A 17,023-nucleotide genomic window follows, 5' to 3' on the forward strand; every position below is an offset into this window, starting at 1 on the left:
ATAGAGTTGGGGTCGTCAGGATTGAGTAGAATATAATTTATCATGCAAAACACAGCAAAAACAATCAGAAGCAGACCAGCTCTCACCAGCCTGCTCTGTGTGACATGAGAACATGTGGAGGAATGAAGTGTTCGTAATTATGAATAGCGGCTATATTACCATAACTACATTATTCATGGCTTCAAAGGAAAATGCTGTCTTGAAATTTCATGCCACTGAATTTTTTATTTTTAACAATAATAATTTTTTTCACTCATTGTTTAACAGCTCAACAAAGCTTCAGAATATCAGAGGGGGTCGAGTTCCTCATGTTTGATTTCTAAATGTGACTCATGGATTTGGCCATAAACAACAGTATAATGAAAAGAGCCTTTGGAGAGGGAATCCAGGCAGAGTGGGAGGGACTATCAGGCAATTAGTATCTCCAGTCCACTGAAGAGTGAGGAAATGGGCCACTGATTGCTGTTCTCAAGTGCTCTCTCTCTCTTGGGTGTAAGGGCAACAACAGGTCAGCAGAAATTCTGTCTGTCAACAAGATTTTACCTCATTGTCTAGACGGTAGTTTCAACTTCCTGCCTTTAGAAGAACATAGGAAAAGCAGTCCCAGAAAGGCATTGATATTTCAACAGGAACAAAAAGAAACACACACACACACATGCACACACCTTAAGTAAAAAGAAAAAAAAAAAAAAAAAAAAACAGGAAAGCAATATCCCCACCCTTTCTGGAGTTTAATAGGTAGAAAACAATTTACATGCACTACTTCATTTTATTTTAAACATAGTCATGGAACATATGAGGCAGGCAGTTTTATGCCCATGATAAATGAAGCAGTCACAGAGTTTGCAGAGTTGCCCAAGGCCAATAATATAAGTGACAAAGCTAATATTCAGTCCCAAGCAAAAAGGCAGGAGCTCTTTACTTAGGCTTTATAAGACCTTCTGAAAAGTCAAGATTATTACTAATAAATTATCTGGTGGAGGTGAGTCTTTCTTGTACTAGCTGTGCAACTGGAAGTTACTTTATCTGTGTAAATCTTATCTACCAAACAGATATAAGCTAACATTAACCTTGTAGGAGTGTTGGCTGGATTAAATAAAATAATCATAGTAAAACCCTTCCTTTAGGATTCAGCACAGAGAAAATGCTCAATAAGTCATTGTTTATGACGCCAAAAGTGATGAAAGATGATATAGATAGGTAGATGTATATGCAGATATAGATATACACACAGATACAAGTGTATACATGTTTACACACATATATGTATGTGTGTATTGATTTACATATGTTTTATTTTGAAGAATCTCAACCGCATTCAAGAATGAAAAGAATGGTATAATGAACTCCTATTCACTACTATCCAACTTCAAGAGCTTCTCAACTCTATGTCAATTATGTTTATTTACAGTACCAACTCTTCTCACCATCGAATTATTATTATTATTTTTATTAAATTCTAGGGTACATGTGCACAACGTGCAGGTTTGTTACATATGTATACATGTGCCATGTTGGTGTGCTGCACCCATCAACTCGTCATTTACGTTAGGTATATCTCCTAATGCTATCTTTGAAGTCAATTCCAGATATCATACACTTTCTGTCTTAAATATTTTAGTATTTCTGAAAAACAAGTCTTTTTTTTTCTTCTTCTTTTTTCTGTTTTTGAGATGGAGTCTCCCTCTGTAGCCCAGGTTGGGGTAGAGTGGCACAATCACAGCTCTCTGCAGCCTTGGCCTTCTGAGCTGAGGTGATTCTCCCATCTCAATCTCCCGAGTAGCTGGGACTACAGGCGCACACCACCACGCCAGGCTAATTTTTGTATTTTTTGTAGAAGTGTGGTCTCACCATGTGGCCCAGGCTGGTCTCAAACTCCTGACCTCAAGCAATCTACTTGTCTTCGCCTCCCAAAGTGCTGGGATCACAGGCATCAGCCACCGTACCTGGCCAACAATGATGATGGTGGCGATACCAGTCTTGAGCAGCTGCTGCAAAGATGCCAGCTGAAGTAGGGGAGGTGAGGCCAGGGCTGAGTGCTCTGTGGAGTCAGCAGGGGCTGGGAACAGGCAGGAGTCCCACCCCCTACCAAGTAGGTGGGCAGGAGCCCCATGCTCCCAGGCGCAGCTGCAGTCACCCAGCCACCACTCCAGGCCTGGGTGTCCCTGCACTTTCAGAGGTCTGGGAAACCCTTCCACCCCTGTAAGCTCGGAAGTGCCTGCTCCTGTTCTCTGGCCTCTGTCTGCTCCCAGCACCTGCTCTGGTTGAACAGAGTTGTAGTGAATCTGGGTGCTGTTGCAACCTGGCCGGGTGTGTGTGTGTGTGCTCTGGATAGCACTGACATGCCAGCACCCTGCTGCCTCTGCCCCTCTGGATATTGGGTGCCAACAAGCACTGGAGGGAGACCAAGGAGGGTCTGAGGGTGGCTCAGCACAGGCCTGCAGACACCCCTCCTCATGAACAGGCTGGGAACATGTCCATGCTGTCCAACAGCCATAGACAGCATGTTGATGGCAGCAGGAGGCAGGCAGGCTCCTGGGTGGAAAGGGGTGGGTCTCACAGGTGAAGCCCCATCTTCAAGCCAAAGAGGGCATGAAGCCTGGGGACTGGACTGTCAGTTCCTAATGAAATCCACCACCCTGAGTGAGAACCTATGGTGCTTTTTCCAGGCCCACCCATGGCTGCCCATGGACCAATCAGCATGCACTTCCCCCATTCTGAGCCCATAAAAACCCTGGATCAAGTCACACAAACACAGATGTCAGGACTACCGGCCTGCAGAAGGGAGCTATCCACTGTGAGTCTCTTCTCTGCTGAGAGCTGGACACTCATTAGGACGACCTGCCTGTGGAAAGAGCTACCCACTTTAGGTCTCCTGAGAACTGCTCTGTCACTCAATAAAGCTCTCCAGCTTGTTCATCCTCCAGTGGTTCATATGCCTCATTCTTCCTCGATGTGGGACAAGAACAAGAACTTGGGACACACCGAATGGCAGGACTGAAAGAGCAGCAACACACAGGCTGAAATGCTGTTGTCTTTCCCCACTGCCCACACCACTTACCATATTGTGAGAGATGAGAAAGAGAGAAAAGCGGCAGCCCTTTGGGAAGCACAGTCCTAGGGGCTCCCCGAGACAGGGCCTTGACACCTTCTTTGGGTCTCTGCGCTTCTGGGCTTCTCCAAGCTTCCAGGTGCCATTGTGTTCCCCCCGTCCAGACATGGGTGCCTGCAGCAGAAGCTGCTTGTGAAACATCTGATCCAGCCACAGACTTTCATGGAGCCGGCGCCTGTGCTGGCTCCTCAAGCTGTCTGCCCTGTGACAGCAGCTGGCATACCTGGCTATGTGCAGTGACTGGACCCCGTGCTCACTGTGTTGCACCCCTGGCTTGCCCTTGGCAGGCGTGGGATCTAGGCCAGTAGTGCGAGCCAAGTGCAGTCTGCTAGGCTGAGTGGGTGAAACAACCTGAGTGGGCGGAATGAGCCAAGCAGGACAGAGGAAAATCTTGGGCAAAAACACCACTGGACACAGAGGTTTCCAATTGGAAAAGGGACAGCCAAAGGATCCCACCACAATGAGTCTTTTTAAAAGCATAACTATAGTACCATCATCATACGTAAAGCAAAAAGTGTTTTCTTAATGTCATCAAACAACTAGTCAGCGTCAAATGTTTTTCTGCTTATCTTGCAAAGAGGTATGTGTGTGTTTTCTCTTTCTCTATTGTTTGAATTAAGGACCAAATAAAGGGCATGATTTACTTTTTTAGCCTGTGGTTTCTTAAGTCTGTTAAGTATCATTTTATCTAAGCTCCGCCAACCCCTACCACCACACAAGCAAATTTGGTTTTAGCTTTGAAATTTTTGCCAAGTTTCTTTCTGTGTTGTTAACAAACGTGGGAATTAAAGCCAGAAGAATGATGACGGATATAGATAGGTAGGTAGGTAGGTAAACAGACAAAACTACATTATAAATATAATACTGCTGTGTACTTCCATTAGAAGGAACAGAATGTTTGCTTGTTTCTATTTTTTGTGATATTGACAACCATTAATCGTTTATTTTTATTTTTTGAGACAGGTTCTCACTCTGTTGCCCAAGCTGTAGTGCAGTGGTGCAATCATAGCTCACCACAGCCTAAAACTCCTGAGCTCAAGCCATCCTCCTGCCTCAGCCTCTTGAGTAGTTAGGACTATAGGCGTGAGCCACCCTGCCTGGCGAATTTTCTTTACTTTTTGTAAAGACAAGGTCTCACTATGTTGATGTGTCTGCTTATCATCTTTTTCTAGGTTTGTTATTGTATAACTTTTGACCAACAGTAATGGTTAGCCTAGAGAAGTCTTGGAAAGATACAGTTTTGGAAAGACAACTTGATATAACTTTGGGGTGATGAAAAACAGAAGTTAGACCACCCATAAACCACAAAATAACAATCCCCATTGCTTGAGAAACCTAGAACAATTTCCACCCAGCTAATAACTACTATTTCACATGTATTAAGTCACATGGGCAGTTATAAACCAAGAAACCATATTTCTTACAACTGAATAATTTCCATTTCAATTTTGAGCAAAATTGTCATCATTATAAAATCAGGTCTTTAACATATTCTAAGATTACATAGAAATTTCTTATGCTCATTCCTAAAATTTCTTTTTGAAGTTATAACATTTATCTTTCTTATTTATAATGTTAGAAGTTAGTTTTTCTATTTACCTATGAGAAGCATGAATACTTTAGAAAAATTAAAATGATGACAAACTAATGATAGTGATAATAATAATAATAGTTCCCAAATCTCACCCACCAAGAAATAGTTGTAGTTATTTCATTTCCTTTCAGACATTTCCCATGCAAAGAAATACATACAGAGATAAAACTTAATCTAAATGATAGCAGGTTCTTCTATAAGAGTTAAAAAGATAGATTTATAGACACTATTTCTTTGACCTTCTAACAAAAAAGATCCCCAGCCTTACCCTGAAGAGGTAGGCTTAAAAATTCATCCTGGAGCAAGTCTTGAGGGTTCCACTTACTCATGCTGATTTATGCCAGGCAGATGCCCCCTTACAGAAAATATGTAAAGAAAATCTTCATTTGGCTTATTAAAGTCCAGCACTCCTCTTTTGTTGAAATCTGAGAAGAGAGAACAATTTGCGTAAGAAGTGTAGGTTTTTGTTTTCTAATTTTTTTTTTTCTTTACTTTTTTGGAGTGGAAGCTGAGAGGGATTGCAGATAGCAAACCTTCATCCCTCTCCCAAGTAAGAACATAGGTCAAGGAAGACCAGTACAGTCTGAAACAAGATAGCAGGTAAAGGCCAAAGGCTCCTGAAATGGTCACTACAAGTTCTCTATAAGAGAACATGTATGACTTTGTGGGCATGTGACTTGTGCAGTCACCCAGGGTTCTGGTCTCATACTTGCTTTCATGTGCTGCTCTTGAAATTCTTAATTTCTAAACAAGAGGTTCTGCCATCTTGTTTTGCACTGGGTCTTGCAGGTTATGTAACTGGTTCTGGGAGATAAAGATGAGATTAGTGAGCTGGTGTTAGCAATGTAAAAGAGAGCCATGAAGGGGCTGTGTTAGTCTGAGTGCAGAAGTAGGAGACAGGGAAAGCATGCTTTCTGCTGAAAACGTATCCCCTTAGTGGTGGTTGTGTGAGTCTATATGCTCCTGTGTTTTTTTTTTTTTTTTGGTGGGGGGGAGGGGAAGTCATGACGGTACGTGCGTTCATGATGAAAAGATTGGTCTCTGATAAAAGGCATACTTACATATAAAGGGGGCACCTGCCAAGACATGGGACTACTTTGATGAGGAGTAACATACTGAGTTATTCTCTTTTCCTGAATAACTATAAATTGATGGAAGAGGCTCTGTCTTTGTTTTGGGACCTGGGATGCCTGGGCCAGTCATTCTACTCCACACTAGTGGTAGACGGTTTCTGCTTCTTTCCAGATTTTTCTCTGCTTTTTTCTGTTATTTCAACCCATAAATGCTGCTCGTAAGTGTAGGGCCTATCTCTCCTTTCCTGGATGTTCATAAGATTTCAAAGTTTAAAACCTATTGTGATCATAACAGTGGCCTTGAGTCCCATGGAAATGGAACTCAAGTAAAAAAGACAAACACTCTTTGACTCATAAGAACACATGCTAGCATTCAGGATGTTTGTATCATTGCCTGCACATGGAGATAAATGTTAGCAACAATGGGTTGTTTTCCACTGCACAGATAAGAGCACAAGAATTTCACAGGTATTCTTAGAAATCACGAGTCATTTGGAGACAGGCTGGGTGCAGTGGCTCATGCCTGTAATCCCAACACCTTGGGAGGCCGAGGCAGGTAGATCATCTGAGGTCAGTAGTTTGAGATCAGCCTGGCCAACAGGGTGAAACCCTATCTCTACTAAAAATACAAAAGTTAGCCAGGTGTGGTGGTGCACACCTGTAGTCCGAGATAACTAGGGAGGCTGAGGCAGGAGAATCACTTGAACCCAGGAGGCAGATGTTGCAGTGAGCTGAGATCATGCCACTGCACTCCAGCCTGGGCAACAGAGCAAGACTCTGTCTCAAACAACAACAACAACAAAAAATTGAAAAAAAGGAGTACTTTGGAGACTTGGCTAGGGCTCTATTAGACTTTTTTTTTTTTTTTTTTTGAGACAGAGTCTCGCTCTGTAGCCCAGGCTGGAGTGCAGTGGCAGGATCTCAGCTCACTGCAAGCTCCGCCTTCCGGGTTTATGCCATTCTCCTGCCTTAGCCTCCTGAGTAGCTGGAACTACAGGCGCCCGCCACCTCGCCCGGCTAGTTTTTCGTATTTTTTAGTAGAGACGGGGTTTCACCGTGTTAGCCAGGATGGTCTCGATCTCCTGACCTCGTGATCTGCCCATCTCGGCCTCCCAAAGTGCTGGGATTACAGGCTTGAGCCACCGCGCCCGGCCCTCTATTAGATTTTTATCACAATAGGAAAGTTGATCCTGCGATCTGTATTCTAGGTTAGCTAAAAACATATAATTTATATCCCACATTTTCCAAATACTAATGAAGTGGTCAAAGAAAAAAATTTTCCTGAAGAATGAAAGTCCTTTTAATTATCAGGCATAGAGAGACATTAAAATGAGACTGCAATCACACCCTACTGCCCACTTGGAGCTATGTATTCATCTCTTGAAACTGCTTGCTATTGCCACAAGTAGCTATAAATTAACATGATAATGCCACACTGGACACTATATCCCACGCCCAATAGCTTAACAATGTATAACCAATTGCTAACCAGTGTTATTTCTGTAAAGCAGTGAGATTTCCTGGCAAGAAATTTTGTATCAGCACACACTCTCTCCCACCCCCCGTTTTTTTTCCTTTAAAAATCCACTTGTAACTGCTGCTAATCTGAGTGTACATTCAGAACAACTTGAATCTATGATCTCAGGTTGCAGTACTCAAACTTTGCTCAAATAAACTCTCTGCTTATATTAATTTGGCCTCAGCTTCTTCCTTTTAGATAGACAGAAGGAATCCGTATTACATAATCTATGTGAGTAACAATGATAACATTGCAATATGCACACTGTTCTGTATCTTGCTTAAAAAATAGTTTAAGAATATATTGTGAATGACTTTAAAAGCCACTGAAGGGCTAAATCATGTATTTCTTTTATGGCTACCTAGTTTCTTATGGTATGGTGCCATCATTGCAATAATTGTTCTCGTTTCCGACATGTACACTGTGTCTGCTTTTTTCATTCAGTCAATAAGTATTTATTGAGTCCATGATCTTGGCAGTGAGAATGGAGACTGAATAAATGAAACACTTTTTCTGACTATAGAGTTTAGATTCTCTTAGGTAGAAAATAGAGAGCTACACCACCATAAAATACCTACATGTGGATATTGTTTTTGAAGCATTTGAAATAACAGTAAAAACACATTCTGAATGGGTTTAAACTGCTTAAGGTTATACTGACAACATATTTTAAGGGAAACAAACTTTCCATACATAAATATGTTGTTAGCAACTAGACTTTATTTACTTATGTATATATTAATATATTTTTAAGTTTTATTGTGATGATACATAATTGTGCATATTTATGGGGGTGCAATGTGATGTTTTGATACATGTGTACACTGTATAATGATCAAACAAGGATAAGTAGCAAATTCATCAACTCAAATATATATCATTTATTTGTGATGAGAACATTCAAAATCCTTTCTTCTAGGTATTTTGAGGTATACATGTTTACTGTTTGTTGCAGGAAGTCAGGGACCCCAAACGGAGGAACCGGCTGAAGCCACAGCAGAAGAACATAAATTGTGAAGATTTCATGGACATTTATTAGCTCCCCAAATTAATACTTTTATAACTTCTTACACCTGTCTTTACTGTGATCTCTGAACATAAATTGTGAAGATTTCATGGACATTTATCACTTCCCCAATCAATACTCTTATAATTTCCTATACCTGTTTTTACTTTAATCTCTTAATCCCATCATCTTTGTAAGCTGAGGATTATGTCACGTCAGCACCCTGTGATGATTGTGTTATCTGCACAAATTTTTTGTAAAGCATGTGTGTTTAAACAATATGAAATCTGGGCACCTTGAAAAAGAACAGGATAACAGCGATTTTCAGGGAACAAGGGAGATAACCATAAGGTCTGACTGCCTGAGGGAGCGGGCAGAACAAAGTCATATTTCTCTTCTTTCAGAAAGCGAATAGGAGAAATATAGCTGAATTCTTTTCTCAGCAAGGAATAGCCTTGGGAAAGGAATGCATTCCCACGGGGAGGTCTCTAAAATGGCCGCTCTTGGAGTGTCTGTCTTATGCGATTGAAAATAAGGAATGAAATAGGCCCTGGTCTCCTGCAGCGCTCTCAGGCTTCTAGGATTAGGAAATTCCAGCCTGGCAAATTCTAGTCAGACCGGTTGTCTGCTCTCAAACCCAGTTTCCTGTTAAGATGTTTATCAATGACAATGCATGCCCAGCGGGACATGGAACCTCATCAGTAATTCTAATTTTGCACTGGCCTCGTGATCTTGTTCTGCCATTTGCCTTGTGATCTTTTATTGCCCTAGGAAGAACGTGATCTCTGGGACACACTCCCTATTCATACCTCCCTCCCCTTTTGAAATCCCTAATAAAAACTTGCTGGTTTTGCGACTCAGGTGGGCATCATGGAACCTGCCAATAAGTGATGTCACCCCTGGAGGCCCAGGTGTAAAATTTCTCTCTTTTGTACTCTTTCTCTTTTTTTCTCAGACTGGCTGACACTTAGGGAAAATAGAAAAGAACCGACGTTGAAATATTGGGGGCTGGTTCCCCAGATAATTGTTAATTATGGTTACTTAATTATGCAACAGAATAACGATAAAATTTATGTCTGTTGACCAACCTTTTTCCATCATTCCTACCCTCTACCTTTCCCAACCTCTGGTAATTACCATTCAACTCTATACTTCTATGAAGTCTACTATTTTAGATTCCACATATGAGTGAGGTCATATAGTATTTGTCTTTTTGTGTCTGACTTATTTTACATAACATAATGTTCTCCAGAATCATCCACATTGTTCTGACAAGATTTCATCTTTTTAAATGACTGAATAGTATTGATTGTGAATATATGCCACATTTTTTGAGTCACCTATTGGGTGATGGAGACTTCTGTTGATTCCATATCTTGACTATTATAAATAGAGCTGAAATAAACATGGGAGTGAAGATATCTCCTTGACAAATTGATTTTATTTTCTTTAAATATATACCATTAATAAGGTTTTGACATTAGACATTTACATTACTTCTTTTTTTGGTCATTGTAAATAACTCTGACTAACTAAAGGGCAAAGGTTAGTCCTCACTTTATTATCATCTTCCTGGAAATCAGTGAAATGAGAGAAACTGTATTATTTTAGTCTTGTTTGTTAAGGAAAAATAATAAGTAAAAGTGACAAGTTCATTAAGAAGACAATAATTTCCCCAGACTTGAATATTGAAAGAAACTCATGGAATGAATCTGCATAGAAAAGAAAAGTACCACATACAAGTGATGTCTTCAGAAGAAGGTTCATTAATTTTACTGAAAAGGTCACAAAAATTTAAGTGCTTAACTTTTTTTCCTCTTGCCGAGATCATAGTGCTGTAAGAACTATAAAAAAAATTGACCAATAATTATTTCTAAAAGCAAGTCATCAAAAATCTTACAGTATTTCAATGTAGTCTGTTATTCTGTACCACACAACTCTGTACAGATAAGCTTAAAGCTTTTAAAAGGAGGATGATAACAAATGAGTGATTATGGCCTTGGAATAAGCCTCGGCTAGAAATTGGATTTTGTATCCTCTGCCAACAGCCTCGTAAACATCGAATATGTGTATCATACTCCTTATGTGTTTTCATAGTACCAGCAGCGGGGAAAACAGCCCAAAGTTATAGAATGAACCAGCAGAGAACAAACAAAACAATAAGACTTTTTTTCACCTTTGCTATAATAACAACCTTTGTTATAATTTTGAAGACACCATGCAGTCGGTATTTGTTGCAAGCACAAGTTTCTTGAACAGTATTTTCACCACAGATAACAAATGAGCTGTTTATGAAGTAGAAAAATTAGGGAGACAGTTTTGTATTGTAAAAATCTACTTTTCTTGTCAGGGTTTTTATTGGAAATAGTTGACTCTGATTAACTCAAGAGTAAGGAAAGTGTATTAGGCAGATACAGGATAGATCACACAATCTACTTGGCCAGAGAGTCAGGCCTGGGAAGTGGATAACAGTCAGAGAAGGCTTGATGATCAGATAACAGCCAAAGCCATGCTTTGGGAAAGGACTAGTTGCCACCCCCTCTAGTGCCACATGGTAGCACAGACCCTGCTGCCCTAGACAGTGAGGTTTCTTCTGTCCTTTCCAGAATGATTCATGAACAGTTCCCTGCCCTTTTGGGTCACCCCTTTCAGATTCAAAGTCTTGGGCAGAAATGCTTAATCTCTTACATGCTTATGTTCTGGCTACCAAGAATCACAGTAAAAAGTGAATGTTTGGACATTTTTGGCTTCTATACTAGAAGTTAGTTGTGTTTGCCAGGAAGGAAAGAAGGGAGGGAGGGAGGGAGGGGTGTGGAGAGGAGGGGAGGGGAGAGAAGGAGAGGGGAGGGAGGGAGGAAGGGAGGGAAAACAAATAAAGAAAAAAAATTTAAGAAATGTTTAAATACCACCTACCAAAAGATGAGTTGGCGAGGATAAATGCCCACTGTAGTGAAGAGACTGAATTTCCTAGAAGCTTCCCTAGTTGGCCCACTTTCCTGCTCTAAGCTACCTCCCTACCCTGCACTCTCTCCAATAGGATCACATGGTCGCTAGAGTGACACTTCATGGGTCTGTTTCTTGGGCCAAGACAGCAAACTTCAAAGGTGGGGAGGACTTCATTTGTAGGCAATATAGTATAGGGTAAAGAACATGCACATTGATTAAGACAGCACAGAAATTTGAGGAAGTCTCCTCATCTCACTGAATCACAGTTGGCTCATCATCAGTTTCAGTGGTGACACTAACACTTACTTTACTGTTTTAAACTATTCACTATGTGAAGAGGAACAGTACAATACCTGAAGCTTTTTCATTGAATAAGCCAGACATTATTGTGGCTCTCGAGTTTTATTGTCAGTTCTGTGGTTTATGTAATATCGTTATACCTTTTTTTCCACTTAAACAAAACTGGTTTTTCTGTCATTTTTATTGTCACTGTTTTTGTTGTTTTTAATTGCAATCAAGCTACTCAGGGCAGATGTGTCCCCTCCCTTTCATTTATTGTTGAAAATCAAATCATCTTTGAAGATGACTTCGTCATATCTTTTCCATGAAACTCTTTCTCTTTCAGATATAGTTACTGAGATCTTACATTTGTTAGCTTTATATCTTATTCAAACCTCTGTCACAATAACTTTAACACTTCTTTGCATTCTATTTATTTTCATGTCTGAGTTCCTTAAGGGCAAAACTCTGACCCATTTTTATATCCTCAACAGCTAGCTTAGGCTCTGGCAAACAGGCTATACATAAATGCTTACTGAACCAATGAGAAGTTATGAATTTATATGTCACCCGTGCCTAGCATAGTGCTTGGCACTTAGGTGGTGTTAAGGACTGTTCCCTGAATTAAAGGGAGAAAGCCCTGCTTAGTTGAGCTAACAGTCATCCTCGCCTTTCTGCAAAACACGCATAGATGTTTGCAATCCATTCCTTTAACTAGTTGACTGAAATGACTGTTTATCCTTTGTGTCTTTAAGTAATCATACATTTATTGGATATAGTGAATACATTTTAAGTCCTGGGTCCACCCTGAAAAGCATAATACATCCTGTGTGGTTGCTATACATGGTAATTGAATCTAATTTAATAAGTGTCAGAATTCAAACATCATGTATTTTCTATCCTAGAGAATTAAACATATACCACAGAAGAAACAAAAATCTCTCCTTGCAAGCCCATAATTCCTGCTTTATGCTACAAATGTAAGATATGCCAATTACAAAGCATCATATTGCAGCAGCATTGTCTTGTTTTTCAAATGAATACAAACGTCGTTATCATTATTGAAATGCTGAAAAGTACTTTTAAAATGAATATTTGTAAGAAAACACCAAACTTTGAGATAAAAATGAGGAATGGAAATCTATAGCATTTCACGAATATACTCAACATAATTTTAACCACAGACTAAAATAATTGAGTTAGGAAGTTTTGCTATTTTTCTTATCAAGTCCATATTCTAGAAAACAAAGTTATTAAATATAAAAATCATTTTTCAATAATACGGAGAAACTATAACTTATGTTTTTCTACATCCTAAGAAAATTTTAACAATAAAAAGCTGAAAAGAAATTATTATTTTCACAAGAATAATTTTCAAAGATTACTTTAGTTTCACACTGTTAGACATATACAGAGAAGAATGAAGGCATCTAATACATTCAGACCTCAAAGGTGGATGCTTGTGTTTCATAAATAAGCAGTTCATTTAGAATTGATCCAAAACCATCAAATATATGTCATATTTGATGTTTCAATTGCTCAATTAAAATACACATTGGAAAACATAATAATTCTTTGACTTTAGTTCACACCTACCATTATTGGGTGACATTTTAAAATAGATATTTGTCATTCTTTTCCTTGCCTTTCGTTGCATAAATAGATTAAGCTATGTAAAGAGAATACATTTTAAATCATAGGTATTTTCTTTGAAGAGATTTCCATATTTGTCATTTCATTTTAATTTTTAGTAATAGCAGTTATGAATAAAACATTTAAAAATACACAGGACATACAATTTCAATTCTGTCGCAATCTCTCGCTCTTCCTCCTCCCTACCTCATCCCAATACAGTCATTTTCCAGGTTGTCAAAAGATGGATGGTTTCCAGGGTTAGTTTGTCATAAAAGGTAAGATCAAACCAATAGAAAAAAATACAATAAGCTTGTGCACCGAGCCAGGTGATGCAAAAGTCAGTGGCAGTTTCTCCAATGTAATCTGACAGACCTCATTTATCTCCTTGTTGAGCTGGCCATGCTATCACAAGGCATGACTTCCCACCATGTTCCTACTTCTGGCCCAGGCGCCCACCTGCTGAGGGAGCCAAGGAGGCTAGATAACATCCAGATGTATTCCAAAATGAACTTGACTTTTAGGAGCTTCTAAAAAAGAAGGCTTCTTTGCTCCCATCTCTGCCAAACAGCTGTCACTTTATTGGAAAGTTAAATTTGTCACAAGGAAAGAAAATTTCACCATAGCCTGTTTAAATAAGTTAGGGAGTAGAATCTTCTCCCCAGTGCTTTTTCCACAGCAAGCAAATGTATCAATCATTTATTTTCTGAAATAACAATCTATTATCCATGTAGGAGGCCTTAGATTCAATCTGCACAGTGTTCTGAGTGTCGCATCAGATACGAAGATCTGTCACCAGTCTTTATCAGGGCAATCACTCTGCACTTGTCATCAGTTTTTAATAATAAAACTATTACCTCAATAATTATTTATGACAAGAAGTCTGCCATTGGCATTATGAATAAATATTGATAAATTGCTTGGTTAATAAACTAGTACTTTTTAAGTGGCTTGGAGAGTATGAAAATGAGAGTGGTATTATTACAAAGAATTATTACAAGAAATTGTGAAATGTTTATCTTTTATTGAAAAGATTATATTTGCCCAACAGGAATTCCAGGAAAAGAACATGGGAAATCTAATTTGTAAAAGAACAAAGATTCAGTATGAAAGATTGAAGAGCCAATATGTGTGTGTATGTGTGTATATATATATGTGTGTGTGTGTGTATAATAAATTGAAGATTTGGAAACTATATCAAAAACTTTTTTTTTTTTTTTTTTTTTTTTTGAGACAGAGTCTTACTCTGCTGCCCAGGCTGGAGTGCAATGGCACGATCGCAGCTCACTGCAACCTCCGCCTCATGGGTTCAAGCAATTCTCCTTCCTCAGCCTCCCGAGTAGCTGAGATTACAGTGCCTGCCACATCACCTGACTAATTTTTGTATTTTTAGTTAGAGACAGTGTTTCGCCATGTTGGCCAGGCTGGTTCTGAACTCCTGACCTCAGGTGATCAGCCTGCCTCGGCCTCCCAAAGTGCTGGGATTACAGGCATGAGCCACTGCGCCCAGCCAAAACATTTTTTTTTTCAGTTGAGCTCAGCTCCTAAGAGCCACATTTTTTAAAGTGCCTTTTATGACAGGCTAGACACACGAATTTGAAATGGGAGTCTGAAATAGCATTAAATCTCATCCTCTGATGAGCTGCTGGGAAAACATGGATATAATCTTTACTTACAGAGATTATATCCCTTGGGCCAATTTTCTGGAAATCACAAAGGACTCAAAGCATGACTAACAGTTACCTGGTCACTGATGCTGGATAATAGGATATTTAACTTAAAAGTCAGAGTAGCAACATAAACCACTTCTATGGGAGGGAGCTGGTACAGGCCTCCTGGCCATTTTGATGGCATGGCATACTGGGTGCAAATGAAAAATAGAATCTAGAGGAGAAGAAATTATGCAAGGTTACGCAAGGTTAGAAATACTGTGTTAGAAAAGTACAGGTAAAGCTAGGACCCTCTATGGGAACTTAACTGAACAGAAATCATAAATTCCGTCCAGGCCATGTTCAAGTTAGGCTCCTGAAGTTGGAGGAAAACAGAAGAATGAAGCTCTAGGAATGCAAGCAGACCTTAGGGAGGGCTACTCAAAAAGCACTCAGAAACAAGGATTTAAATGCAAATAGATGATTTGAAAGGTGATCTCAGTAAGGGGATAGGAAAGTGAGACAGGGAGAGAAAGGAGGTCAATAGAGAGTATGGACCAGGTAGTGAAGGGGAGAATTGAGATACACTCTTAATGGAGAACTCTAGGGGACAGTCTAGACAGAAAATGCCTCAAAGTTGATTCAACTGAGAGGTAAGGAAGTTTGGCTGTTTGTCCTCAAAATCCCAGCCATTGGTTGGGCCGTTGTGGAGGAAGACACTGCTGGCCTGGTATAAGAAGAAACCCAGTGGTGTAGAATTACAGAGGCTTACAGTTGGATACTGCAGACATGTACCGAAATGGTGAGTGATGGGAAATGTGGAGCAAACCAACAGCTTCTTTTACAATGGAGCAATCGAAAATAGCAAAACATGCATTTTTTCCCAAAAAGTTGATGGGATCAAGAAATAACCCTATGTACATAAGAGGCATGAAGGAAACAATGAAGAGGCATAGTCATATGTAGCTTAAAGATGGAGATAGAGTCTAAGAAACATATCCTTAGGTGATTTTGTCGTTGTGTGCACAGCATAGAGTGTACTTAGAGAAACCTAGTGACATAGCCTACTACACACGTAGGCTGTGTAGTACAGCCTGTTGTTCCTGAAGTGCATGTTACCGTACTGAACACTGTAGGCAATTGTAATACAGTGGTATTTGTATATCTAAACAGATCTAAACATAGAAGGGTACAGTAAAAATATGGTATTATAATCTTATGGGACTATCATTACATACGTGGTCTGTCATTGACTTTTCAGTCATTGTTATTCTGCAAATGATTCTATCATGAATGGGGCTTTCTCTTCAATGTCTTGGAAGGAGATGGTGTAATTCAAGTAATTCAATTAAAGGTATGCACAAAGAATGGTTGTAGAAGAGCAGCAAATGGAAACTTGATCATGGGCAGAGAATTTAGAAAATGGTTAGGCACTCAGGCTAAGGCATTGACCTGCCTGGGTTGAATTCCAGCTTTAAAAGTTATTTTCTGTAACCTTGGGCAAATTATCACTTCTCAGATAGATTATGCAGAGAATTAAATAAAATATGTAATAGAAAGTAAGTAGTTCAGTACCTGATCCTTCATTGATACTCAGTAATATTAGCTATTATTAGAATTGTTATAATTAAATATATCCTGGTAGATTCATGGTGAATTATGAACACTGAGCTCTGGGATTGTCTGGATAGCCACCCTCACACTAGATCATTTGGAGGAATATTTTGCAGGAAAGAACCTGTGTAGTCTGCAGACCCCCACTGATATTTGGGACACTTAGTGGGAGGGTTCGGTGGGGAAATTCTTTAAAAGTCCAGGATAGGTGAGTTAATAACTGGAGAAAGTAAATGGATTGTCTAAAGCTGTATTGACTCAATTATTTACATAATGATATTTATATTAATGATAACTTTATATCTAGTTTTTGAAACTCATTTAATTTTTTAATTATATCTCATGTACTAGGCATTATATAGGGCACTGGGATTATAGCAGGCAAGTCCTCTGCCCTCAGATAAAGCTACAGTCTAGTGGTTCAAGACAGACAATGAGCCAGTGATTAAAAGAATGAAAGTGGAAGGAATAGTAGTGTGCTCTTGTACTCCCTGGTATTTGGGAAGCTGAGGCAGGAGGATCACCTAAGCTCAGGAGTTTGAGACTAACCAAGACTGCCTATCTAAAAATAAAATGAAGAAAAGAAGAATGGCAGGACA

Source organism: Trachypithecus francoisi, unplaced genomic scaffold (assembly GCF_009764315.1).
Source record: "Trachypithecus francoisi isolate TF-2019V2 unplaced genomic scaffold, Tfra_2.0 Lachesis_group10, whole genome shotgun sequence".
NCBI classification, from domain to species: domain Eukaryota; kingdom Metazoa; phylum Chordata; class Mammalia; order Primates; family Cercopithecidae; genus Trachypithecus; species Trachypithecus francoisi.